The following is a 13,617-nucleotide window of genomic DNA, read 5'->3' on the forward strand; positions in this document are numbered from 1 at the left end:
CCCAACTGTTTCATGCATACTATACCTCTTTGTACTCTATCCCCCCGTCATCACCGATGTCCCGGCCAGATAGAACACAAATGGTAAATGACTATTTGACCACCTGTCACCTCCCAAAATTATCCCAAGAGGCATTGGAAGAACTTAATCGGGAAATATTGCCAGATGAGATACACCAAATCATTAAAGACTTGCGGGCCATAAAGCTCCGGGCCCTGATGGGTTTACTTACCTATGCTATAAGACTTTTGTTGAAGAGCTGTCTTCTCATTTGACGCATCTCTTCAACCTTTTCATGGAGGGTGCAGATATCCCATGTAAATTCTTCCCTCCTATATAACTATTATTCCCAAAGCAGGTAAGGACCCAATGGAGTGTGCGAGCTACCGCCCGATTAGCCTCTTAAACTCCGATCTTAAAATATTCACTAAACTACTGGCTGAACGTCTAAATAATTGGCTCCCACACCTGGTCCATAAAGACCAGGCGGGGTTTGTGAGTTACCGTCTGGCGGGAGACAACACCCATAGGATTCTGGACCTGGTGGAGGTGGTGAACAGGGAGGGGGTGGAGGCGCTTCTCCTGGGTTTAGATGCGGAGAAGGCCTTCGACAGGTTGGACTGGTCCTTCATGTTTTCTGTGTTGGGCCATTTCGGACTGTCGGGGCCATTTGTCTCTGCATTAAGAGGGTTATATTCATCCCCAGGGGCGACAATTCGCCTCCCCCATGCCCACTCAGAATCCCTCTCCATCTGAAACGGATCTGACTTAATCCAGATATTACGGGGGTTAAGGTTCGGGAAAAATCCTTCAAGGTGGCCCTATTTGCGGACGATGTCTTGCTGTCCCTGACTAACCCGGTCATCTCCCTACCAAACTTACATGCAGTTCTAGCCCAGTATGCTAAGCTCTCGGCATATAAACTCAATTCAGATAAAACAGAGGCCTTACCCCTCAATATTCCAGAAGCTAAACTATGATCATTAAAACAAAACTTTAAATATTCATGGCGTTTGGATTCCCTGCGGTATTTAGGATTTCAAATAACCCCCAGCTATAAAACAATTTATCAGGCAAATTTCCCACCCTTGATTCGAGACGTTGAAAATAGCCTAAGGAAGTGTTTATCCCTACTGATCACTATTCTGGGTAAAATAGCCACAATTAAAATGTCAATAATCCCCAAACCTGTTCGAAACACTCCCGGTGCGAGTTCCCATGGGGGTGCTGAAAAAAGTCCAGTCAATGCTTATGCAATTTATCTGGCACTCGGGGAGACACCGGATCCCGGACTCTGTTCTATACGCACCTCGTACAAAGGGAGGCCTGTCATGCCCGAACCTTATACTCTATTATTATGCTTCCCATTTGCGGACCTTGACCTCATGGACAACCTTGCCAGCCTATAACAAATGGACAGAGATAGAGAAGCTCTGGATGGCACCTTTCCACCCAGGTTCCCTAATCTAGGGTCGCCCTAGTGAAACTCCCGCCAAAGACCTCCTGGGCCCGATGGCATTTATAAGAGAACTGTGGCGGCAGTGTAGGATGAGGTTTCAACTGGCGGCGCAGTCCTCCCTGTTGACTCCTTTCCTCTTTACCCCTCACTTGACGGAGGGCATGAGCCCGGGGGTGGTGAGGCAATTGGCAAAAGCAGGCCTTTATTGCTTCCGAGATATAGTCAACCCAGTCACGCTGAAATTAAAGCCATTTTCAGACCTACGACACCAGCACAAATTACCCTTCCACTTATACTTCTCATACCAACAGATAGCACATTTCTTCTAAGACATTATGGGACAGATACCGGTAAGTCACCCATCGGCATTTGAGACCCTCTGCTCGGGATGTACTTCGACCAGGGGTTTAATTTCAGCCATCTATAACATATTGACAAGAGGGAATTCACCAGATATAGTAAAACACACATACATGAAGAGATGGGAGGGTTGGGTCGAACGACCTTTGTCAGAGGCACTCTGGTCGACAGTGTGGGCTAGGGCATTTAGGTCCTCAATTAGCACTCTCTACAAGGAGAATCAAGTTAAGGTCCTTATGACGTGGTACCACACCCCAGAGCTTTTGCATAAGTTTAACCCCACCTATCCAGATGTATGTTGGAGATGTGGATTGGGTGGAGCATCCTTATACCATATATTCTGGGCATGCCCGGCTATCAATGGCTTCTGGGAGGAGGTGGAGTCCCTGATGAGTAGATTAGTAGGCAGAAGCGTGGATAGGGACCCGGTAGTGTATTTGCTAAATGCCCTGCCGTCATCGTTAAGTAAACCTGAATTAAAGCTATTACTCCATATCCTCACAGCGGCCAAATGTCTAATATCACTATTCTGGAAAAGGGTGGCCCCACCAACTATCTCAAATCTATATGCTCGGATAAAGGACGTTAGAAACATGGAGAGGTTGACAGCCCAGCTCCATAACACAATGGACGGTTTTACAGCGACATGGTCTCTGTGGGATGATTTTGGAAACACCTTCCAGATTTGACGGCCTGTACATTCATTGCAGTTAATACTTCGGTTATATACAAAACTGGGGGGGGGTGTGTGCATATGTGCATATGTTTTGGGATCCCTTGGATGTAGTACTAGTCTCTTCCTCCTTTTCGAGTCAGATGCGCAAAGTGAACCTACTCACCCTTCTCCTGATTTCAAATATGTTTATTATATAATGTACCTATATGCATACTTGGGAAATGTTCCCTCTATATGTAGTACTGTTTTTTCTTTTATTGTAACACATGTTTAAAAATCTTTTTGCAAAATAAAAAGTTGATAAAAAAAGACAATATAATTAAAGAAATAAAGACAAAATACACCCTAATTCTCTGTAAAAACCCTAATCCAAGGTTTGTCATAATAAAAAAGGGAGTTGTTCGAAGACTCACTGTCCGAGCCTATGAAGAACAGATAATGATGGGCAGGGAGAGCTGTGAAAACCACTGCAGTGGCTGAGATGATCTCGTGAGGTCAGCCCAGGTCACTGCAGCGGGTTACACAGTAGTGTGTGAGCCGCAGTGGGCAGTGACAAGTAGTGACAGCATGACATGAGCACTTCAGTTCAATGCTCGCAGCTGTTCTTTTTATCTATCTATTTATCTATTAAACTATCTACTGTATCTATTATCTATCTGTCTTACATTTTTCTATCATTTTTCTAGCTTTGGACATCTTTTACACATAAAAAACCATTCATTTCAATATCATGTTTTGTTTTTTTTTTGGTACTGGTCACACAGATGGCACAAGGACATACGGACAGCACACAGATAACACACAGATGACACACACGGACACACGGATGACCATATGGCTGGCCAACATGGACCATGCAACATATTATTTTTTTAAATGGATGTGTGAAGACCTTATCTGAATTTGGTAACCATTAATTTGCCTCAATTCAATAGGATCAGATTGGACAAGTTAATGGAATCTGAAAGATCCCTATCTACTAAGTCTATTTTTTTTTAGCAACATCTGAAGCTATTAAAGCAAGTAACATACAGTGAAAGAAAATATCAGCATGACACACTGGATTTTGACACATTTATATAGGAAATGAAATGAAATCATAATGAAAGCCATGTAGCAAATTGAATATGCTTATAATAGCATCTGCAGGCAAATGAAGAGCTGGCTTTGTCAGCTTTCAGATCTCAGAAAGGCCAAGTTTTGATATGAAGGTAGTGACACAACTAGTTATCACAAATATCCATAAATAGATACATACACAAGTCATGCTAAAGAGGATACAGAAGACTGCATGAAAAATCAATACAAAGTGCACAGTGATACAATAATGTCAACCATAGGTCGGTGTCCTGTAGGTGTATTAATACAATTAATGCGAATACAGCCGCACCCTGAAATGCTATAGTAGGTAACCATTGAATATACGAAATGTGGAACTACGTTACTGCCATTGAAACTAGGTTACAAATGAAATACTTGGTGCACAATTTGGCCAATTCCTGATAATCTCAACAGCCAGCGACAAGGCGTACACTTCTGTGTGGGATAAAATTCTACAATTGAAAGGGCAGGTAGGATCCATCTATAATTATAATTAAAACGCTCTGCACTGGGGGGCAAAGTGCTCCGTCAAAAGGGAGTATACTGCAAATATAAAAAAATTGACCAGCACAATAAAGAAACAGATAAATGTGAACAGATGCATACTGATCATACTGCATCATGCATACTGGTCAATACAATTAAAGCGAATACAGCTGCACAATGAAATGCTATATTAGGTAAATATTGAATATAAGAAATTTGGAACTGCATTACTGCCATAGAAACTAAATTAAAATGAGATACTTGGTACACAATTTGAACAATTCCTGATAAGCCCAAAAGCCAGTGACAAGGCACTATCCATTGTTGGCACCCCAACCTTGTATGTCTCTACCTGGGCTAAAAGCCAACAATTTAAAGGGCAGGGGGGATACAGCTATAATTATAATTAAAATGCTCTTGGCTGATAGGCAGAGTGCTCAGTCAGAAGGGAGTATACAGCAAATATAAAAAAACTGACCTGACTTGGATGTTAGTTTAAATTCTAATATACGGACAAAAGTGGTGAAATGCGACATTTACAGAAAACCTGCATCAGGAAATTCACTCTTGTTTGTAACAAGTTGTCACCCAAAACATATCATAAACAATATCCCCACTGGGGAATATGTAAGAGCAAAGATATGTTGTACATCACGGTTGACATATGACAAACAATGTGAGATTATATATGAACGCTTTAGGAAGACGAGTTACTCAAGTGACGTATTAAATAAAGCTAAAAACAAAACAGACAGAAAAGAAAGAGAATCATTTTTGGAAAGTAATAAAGCTGCACCAATTATAACAAAGAACATGTCACCTGTGTTTTTTTTCCACAAAATATAGCAGTGATTACTACCAAGTAATGAAAGTCATACAAATTTTTTTACCTTTAAAGTCAATGGATGAAGTACTGAAAAACAACTTAAATCCTGGAGTAAAATTTGTCTCAAGAAGGAATAAAACTATTGCTAGTCGTATTTCTCCTGGTGATCACACTAATAGAAAAAGCAACAATGAAAATACATCAAATTGGTTACCTTCAAGTGATTCACATAAGTGTGGACAGAAAAAGCGGACTCTGTAAATTTATTTTAAACACGACTAAAACAACTTCCTGTGTGTCAAAAAAGGAATTTAAAATTTATTCTTTGATAAATTGTGGGTCAAGTGGTGTTGTCTACATCATCACAAGTGCAGCATGTGAAATTCAATATGTTGGAAGCACCTCACGTACACTCAGACGTAGAATTTCTGAGCATGTGTATGACGTGAACAACACCACTACCCGAAGCCTTTCTGCTGCCTTCAAAGATTTTTTAAATAAACATGGAGGTGATCTTGGGACACTAAGGGTCCCGTTACATGTAGTGATGCACCAGCAATCCGACCAGAGATCCGACCTGGCAGGGATCGCTGGAACGTCGCTACATGGTCGCTGGTGAGCTGTCAATCAGGCAGATCTCCACAGCGATCAGAGATCAGTCACCAGCCACCAGCGATGCGTGTAACGATGGCTCCCTGCTGGCTACCGGAGGAATCTCCTGTACTGCCAAGCCTGGATTCAGTTACCTGTATTGCAGTGCACTCCAGAGCTCTCAGCTGCAGCCTGGTCTGATCTCAGAGTTTGCAGGACTGTACCGCGAGCGCCGAGTGATTGATTCCCCGGCGATTGCGGTTCAGTTCATAATAGCTGCGGACAGGCCGGGCTGCAATCTGGAGTACAGGTGAGAGCACCAGAGATCAGCCCGGCATGTCTGCAGCTGTCATGAACTGAACCGCAATTGCCGGGGAATCAATCACTCAGCGCTCGCGATGCAGTCTAGGCTGCACTGTGGAGCTCAGGTGAGTGCAAAGCAGGTACCTGAATCCAGGCCTGGCATTACTGGAGATTCCTCCGATAGCCAGTCCGATGCTGGCCGCTCGTTGGTCTCCCGCCATCAAACATGCTGATGCGTGCTGCACAGCGGGAGACCAACGAGCAAAAAATAGGCCTGCTCGTTGCTGCATTTCACACACAGCCATATCGCTAGCGAGGTCGCTGATACGTCACAAAACCTGTGACTTTTCAGCAATCTCGCTAGCGATCTCGCTGTATGTGATGGGGGTTTAAGAGTTAACGCAGCTAAAAAGGTTACAATACCTAAACAAGGTGGGAATATAGTAAAAATTCTGCACAGACGGGAAGCAAAATGGATGTTCATGCTTGAAACAAGGATGCCACAGGCATGAACATCAGAAATTAACTTTCAAATGTATTATGAATGAAATGTATTATATATTTTCTGCTTACTTTACTTGATCACATGACTTTTATGGTGATAGTTGTTACATCATTTCCTGTTCACTCCCTTATAGCTTGAATGTGTAGTCTATGTGGTATTGTTTCAGATTAAGGACATGACAAGTCTGAAACGTGTCATATATCGCAATGTGTTGGTTTTATTGGATATAGGAAATGGACTTTTTAATGCATATCAAATAAAGAAAATCTTTTAAGAAAAAGTACCGGATTTGGATGCTGGAATTTCTATTCCTAATCTGCTTTGCTACATCCTGGCTGAACTGTGAATTGATTCGTGCACCGTCGTGGTTCTAGTGGTTCCTCTCCAGGTTGGGTGAGCAGGTTCTAAACTTTTTTGTCTTTTTGCATTGAAGGAACTAAGAGTATTATACAAATTCTGTGTGGCTTCCTTTTTGTTCTTGCTTATAAATGAGTCTCCCTTGACCAGTGTACTCATAAAGCAGTACTCATAAGCGGGCTTTACACGCTACGATATCGTTAATGAATTATCGTCGGGGTCACAGTGTTTGTGACGCACATCCGGAATCATTGACGATATTGCAGTGTGTGACACTTATGAGCGACCTTAAATGATCGCAAAAGCGGTCAAAATCGTTTGCCGTGGAGAGGTCGTCATGAAACAAAAAATTGCTTTCTGCTTATTAGCGATGTTGTTCGTCGTTCCTGCAGCACCACACATCGCTGTGTGTGACACCGCAGGAGCGACGAACATCTCCTTACCTGCAATGTGGAAGGAAGGAGGTGGGCGGGATGTTAAGTCCCGCTCATCTCCGCCCCTCCGCTTCTATTGGGTGGCTGCCGTGTGACGTCGCTGTGACGCCGTACAAACTGCCCCCCTTAGAAAGGAGGCAGTTCGCCGGCCATAGCGACGTCGCAGGACAAGTAAGTGCGTGTGACGGGGTTAAGTGAGGTTGTGTGGCACTGGTAATGATTTGCCCATGTCGCACAACCGACGGAGGCGGGTACGATCGCTTGCGATCTCGCTAGCGAGATCGCAGCATGTAAAGCCCGCTATACAGTCCTTGTACAGACGCAGTTAACACTGTATAAATCTCCATTGGCTTCTAGGGAAGACAGTGCTAAATGGCATCCAATGACCCAACACGACATGTACCGTAGGTTTTTATATAGGGTCTATGCAAAAGTACAGAACATCCCATAGGATAAAAGTACCATTGTGTTACAATTTATGTAAAGCTACAGACTATTTTGGAGCCGCTATACAGTCCTCTGCATGAGGCCTAATATTCACGAAGCTAATTTTTGTTTAGTACTTCCTAAAGTAGCCATTGCTATACGCACAAACAAATGCTGACATTTTGTACACATGCAGCTGTAAGGACGAAACATAACAACTGCCATGTGGATGAAAACACAGAGCTATAAAAATAGAAATGCACTCAGATTTTAATATTCCGCTTCCACATCACTGTATATTTCCAAGAACTAAATTTGTATCAGTTCATGTTGTTGCTTTTTTGTGAAAAGAGGTTTTTAAAGCTTCCACAATGAACATAAAAAATGGAGACCTTCAATTCATGGAGTATATAATTCATACATGCACATCACTTCTGGTCAGGGGGTCGTGAATTAAGAAGAAGATTAATGGCTAAATACCAACCTTCACATTCTGCAGGAACGCATTTAGGCATATATTTATCCATAAATAAACAGCAAAAAAACATATGTTGGATTGTTTTTTAGAAATCGAATAGCAGGCAATATTATTGTAAACCATTCACCCATCCCTGCCTCACACTGCTTTATTGGTGCTGTATAATAGTATTTATATGATACTTATACTATAATAATTAAGTGACAATCTGCTTCTTTATTATAGCGCGCTAAAGGCAGCAATTTCCAGCATTTCTATATACACCAAATGTTTCATTTTCTTTGAAAATGCAAGGACATTCATAATGAAATGCTCAATTTAAGCACCAGAAAGCACTGAATATTGCATTCAGTCTACTGTTAAAGGGGTTGTCCCACCAACAAAGTTCATTTTAATCAATACATTTTGGAATAACAATATGTTCCATAATTGGATGTACTTACAAAAATGTCCCTATGCTATAATCTTATAAATGTGCTGCAGCTACTTACTGTGTAATGGCTGTTTATGACCGTACAGGGACATGGTCTGATCATACCATATCTCCTGGGCCAGAGAAAGAGTAAAAAGTATACAGACAGTACAGCATGGGATCACAAATTATTCTTTCTTTGAAGTAAAACATTTTTTACAAACAGGCAGATAAATGTTTTACCTCACAAAAAGAATCAGCTGTTATAGAATGCTGCAATGTCTTTATACTCTTGCATCCTCCCTTGCCCAGGAACTGTGGTATGATCAGATCTTGTCCCGATACGGTCAGACACGGCCATTACACAGTACATAGCAGGGGCACATTTATAAGATTATCTCAGTACACGAATATGGATGAGTGAACACGAACTGTAAAGTTTGTGGTTTGTACCAATCACCGGGTGCACTAGTTTCGGAACCGAACACAGACTCGGTTCCTGTTTGAGTTTGTCATCTGAATAAAGCTTGTTGAAAGGTTGCAGAACAGCCAATCAGCAAACTTTTCCTATGTGGGCACTTCCGGCCCCATCATAGCCATATCTAGAATTGGCATGGCTGTGATTGGTGTGTGCACTACTGTAAAAAACAAAAAGGACGTGTGCTTCTGCCCTCTTTTTGACAACCAGTGCAGGTAAACCAGCAGCTACAGGTTGTAACCCTCACCTGTCAGCTGACTCTACACAGCTGGCATCAACCCCAACTATCATTACCCAATTGTCAATGCACAATGGTAATAGGGAAGAGCTGAGGCAAAGTGCCAGAACTGCCATGTCTAATGTAATGCACCACTTCTAAGGTGGCTGTGCCCTTGTATTTTTCAGCTTGGAGGGGCTTAATAACCATGGACTTTCCTAGCCTAATAATCCTAATAATATCAGCCCGTAGCAGTCTGCTTTACCTTTGCTGGTTATCAAAAATAGGGGGACCCTCACATAGTTTTTTTTAATTATTTATTAGTTTAAACCAGGGTAAATACCTTTTAGTGTCACATGAAAGGCATTAAAGGGTAACGACGAACCGAACTCGAACTGCATAGGAAACAATGGCAGGCAATCACAAACACATAAAAACACCTAGAAAACACCCTCAAAGGTGTCCAAAAGGTGACAAACAACTCACAACACAAACACATGGGAAAGTGACAAGGACAAATTCTCATGTGAAAACAAAACAGCGTTACGAGGAAAAAGAGGACGAGACACAGATATAGGCATGGCATGCCCTTCTAAAATCATGTAAAACACCGCAAGGTGACTCCAAGCGGAGTCTCCCTTTTTTCCAAAAATTGGGCCACACAGACACCCCTTCAGTGGCAGCACTTGTGCCCCAGTTGTACACTTCACAACTAGATTTGCATCAAGCACATTCAAAAATACGCCATACTTAACCGTCCCCAGGATGACTCCGGGGTAGGTAGCAAAGTCTTTCCTGATCCCAGCTCTGTTCATCTTGGATCATTTTTAAAAACAATGTAAGTAAGGGTTACTCCAGGCGGAGTCTCCCTTTTTTCCAAAAATTGGGCCACACTGACACCCCATCAGTGGCAGCACTTGTGCCCTAGTTGTACACTTCACAGCTAGATTTGCATCAAGCACATTCAAAAATACGCCATACTTAACCGTCCCCAGGATGACACCGGGGTAGGTAGCAAAGTCTTTCCTTATCCCAGCTCTGTTCATCTTGGATCATTTTTAAAAAACACAGCAAGCAAGGGTTACTCCAAGCGGAGTCTCCCTTTTATCAAAAAATTGGGCCACACAGACACCTTATCAGTGGCAGCACTTGTGCCCTAGTTGCAAACAGGATGTTTTGATTTGCATCAAGCACATTCAAAAATACGTCATTCTTATCCGTCCCCAGGATGACACCGGGGTAGGTAGCAAAGTCTTTCCTGATCCCAGCTCTGTTCATCTTGGATCATTTTTAAAAAACACAGCAAGCAAGGGTTTCTCCAAGCGGAGTCTCCCTTTTTTTCCAAAAATTGTGCCCCACACACACCCACCCATTCAGTGGCAGCACTTGTGCCTAGTTGTACACTTCACAGCTAGATTTGCATCAAGCACATTCAAAAATACGCCATACTTAACCGTCCCCAGGATGACACCGGGGTAGGTAGCAAAGTCTTTCCTTATCCCAGCTCTGTTCATCTTGGATCATTTTTAAAAACAATGTAAGTAAGGGTTACTCCAAGTGGAGTCTCCCTTTTTTTTTCAAAAATTGTGCCCCACACACACCCACCCATTCAGTGGCAGCACTTGTGCCCTAGTTGTACACTTCACAGCTAGATTTGCATCAAGCACATTCAAAAATACGCCATGCTTAACCGTCCCCAGGATGACACCGGGGTAGGTAGCAAAGTCTTTCCTTATCCCAGCTCTGTTCATCTTGGATCATTTTTAAAAACAATGTAAGTAAGGGTTACTCCAAGCGGAGTCTCCCTTTTTTCCAAAAATTGGGCCAAACTGACACCCCATCAGTGGCAGCACTTGTGCCCTAGTTGTACACTTCACAGCTAGATTTGCATCAAGCACATTCAAAAATACGCCATACTTAACCGTCCCCAGGATGACACCGGGGTAGGTAGCAAAGTCTTTCCTGATCCCAGCTCTGTTCATCTTGGATCATTTTTAAAAAACACAGCAAGCAAGGGTTACTCCAAGCGGAGTCTCCCTTTTATTCCAAAAATTGTGCCCCACACACACCCACCCATTCAGTGGCAGCACTTGTGCCCTAGTTGCAAACAGGATGTTTTGATTTGCATCAAGCACATTCCAAATCCACAAGCATTTACTCTCCCCAGGATGACACAGGGGTAGTAAATTCCTGGTGGATCCATGACTTGTTCATTTTGATGAACGTTAGTCTGTCCACATTGTCACTGGACAGACGCGTGCGCTTATCTGTCAGCACACACCCAGCAGCACCGAAGACACGTTCAGAGACAACGCTGGCAGCTGGACACGACAAAATCTCCAAGGCGTAAGTGGAGAGCTCTGGCCATTTTTCTAGATGTGAAGGCCAAAAGTAGCAAGGCTCCATTTGCAAAGTCATGGCATCGATGTTCATTTGGAGATACTCCTGTATCATCCTCTCCAGCCGTTGAGTATGTGTCAGACTTGTTGTCTCTGGTGGCCTTGCAAAGGAGGGTCTAAAAAAATTATGAAAAGATTCCATAAAATTGCTGTTACCAGCACCAGATACAGTCCTACTGGTACGGGTAGACTGTTGAAGATGACGAGACCGTCCCATGTTTGTCAAGTTACAACTGGGAGAATCACTCCCTGCACCTGCACGGTTGTTTGGTGGAAAAGCCGAGCTAAGATCGAGTAACAGCTTCTGCTGATACTCCTGCATACGTGCGTCCCTTTCTATGGCTGGAATTATGTCACAAAATTTGGACTTGTACCGGGGATCTAATAGTGTGGCAATCCAGTAGTCATCATCACTTCTAATTTTGACAATATGAGGGTCATGTTGGAGGTAGTGCAACAAGAAGGCACTCATGTGTCTTGCGCAGCCATGCGGACCAAGTCCACGCTGTGTTTGTGGCATAGAGGTGCTACCCGTTCTTTCTTCCTCTGACATCTCCCCCCAACCTCTTTCAACTGAAATTTGACCAAGGTCTCCCTCATCTGCTGAGTCTTCCATGTCCATGGACAGTTCGTCCTCCATTTCTTCATGTTCTCCTGCACCTTCCTCAACATTTCGCCTGCTACTATGCGCCCTTGTTGATCCCTGTCCCCCATGGTCCCATGCCTGCTGCGTTGGTGATGATGAACGTCTGGACCTTGGTGATGTTGTTGTCCCTTGCGCATATGAATCCTCCTGTAGTTCCTCCCCTTCCTGTTGTCCCACCCTCTGACTCCGAATAGTGTTTAGCGTGTGCTCCAGCATGTAAATGACTGGAATTGTCATGCTGATAATGGCATTGTCAGCGCTAAACATATTCGTCGCCATGTCGAAACTGTGCAGAAGGATACATAGGTCCTTGATCTGAGACCACTCCATCAGGGTGATCTGCCCCACCTCTGCATCTCGTTGGCCCAGGCTATACGTCATGGCGTATTGCACCAGGACTCGGCGGTGCTGCCACAGTCACTTTAACATGTGGAGAGTCGAATTCCAGCGTGTCGCCACATCGCATTTCAGGCGATGAACCGGCAGGCCGAAAGACTTCTGGAGAGATGCAAGTCGCTCAGCTGCGGCGGTTGAACGGCGGAAGTGAGCAGACAGTTTTCGTGCCCTGGTCAGAAGGCCATCTAGGCCGGGATAGTGTGTTAAGAATTGCTGGACGACAAGGTTCAACACGTGAGCCATACAATGCACGTGTGTCACCTTGTCCAGGCGAAGGGCCGCACCCAGGTTTGCAGCATTGTCGCACACGGCCTTACCAGGCTGCAGGTTGAGTGGAGACAACCATTTATTAAACTCTGACCGCAGAGCTGACCACAACTCCTCAGCTGTGTGACTCCTATTCCCAAGACATGTCAAGCTAAAGACCGCCTGATGCCGTTGCGCTCTGCTGCCAGCATAATAATGAGGGGTGCGTGATTCCTTCTGCGCAGTGAGAACGCTGGTGGCCTGACCAGGCAGGCTTGGGGCGGAGGTGGAGGACCCAGATGAGGTGGAGGAGGCAGAAGCAGTGGCGGAACTTGGACAGACAGAGGGTTGACACACAAGTCGTGGGGACGGCAAGACTTGTGCAGCAGACCCTTCACCATCTATCACCATAGTTACCCAGTGCCCAGTCAGCGACATGTAACGTCCCTGTCCATGCTTACTGGTCCAAGTATCAGTGGTGAAATGCACCCGTTCACACACAGAGTTTCTCAAGGAAGCGGTGATGTTGTGTGCGACATGCTGGTGTAGCGCGGGCACACCTTTCTTAGAGAAGTAGTGGCGACTAGGCATCTGGTACTGGGGCACAGCGACAGACATAAGGTCTCTAAAATCCTGTGTGTCCACTAGGCGGAAAGGCAGCATTTCGGTAGCCAAGAGCTTACAGAGGGATAGAGTCAACCTCTTAGCTTTGTCATGGGTCGCAGGAAATGGCCTTTTATTTGACCACATCTGAGGGACAGAGATCTGGCTGCTGTGTGTAGACGGTATTGAGTAGGGTGTCCCTGGAAAAATGCAGGTTT

Source organism: Anomaloglossus baeobatrachus, chromosome 2 (assembly GCF_048569485.1).
Source record: "Anomaloglossus baeobatrachus isolate aAnoBae1 chromosome 2, aAnoBae1.hap1, whole genome shotgun sequence".
NCBI classification, from domain to species: Eukaryota; Metazoa; Chordata; class Amphibia; order Anura; family Aromobatidae; genus Anomaloglossus; species Anomaloglossus baeobatrachus.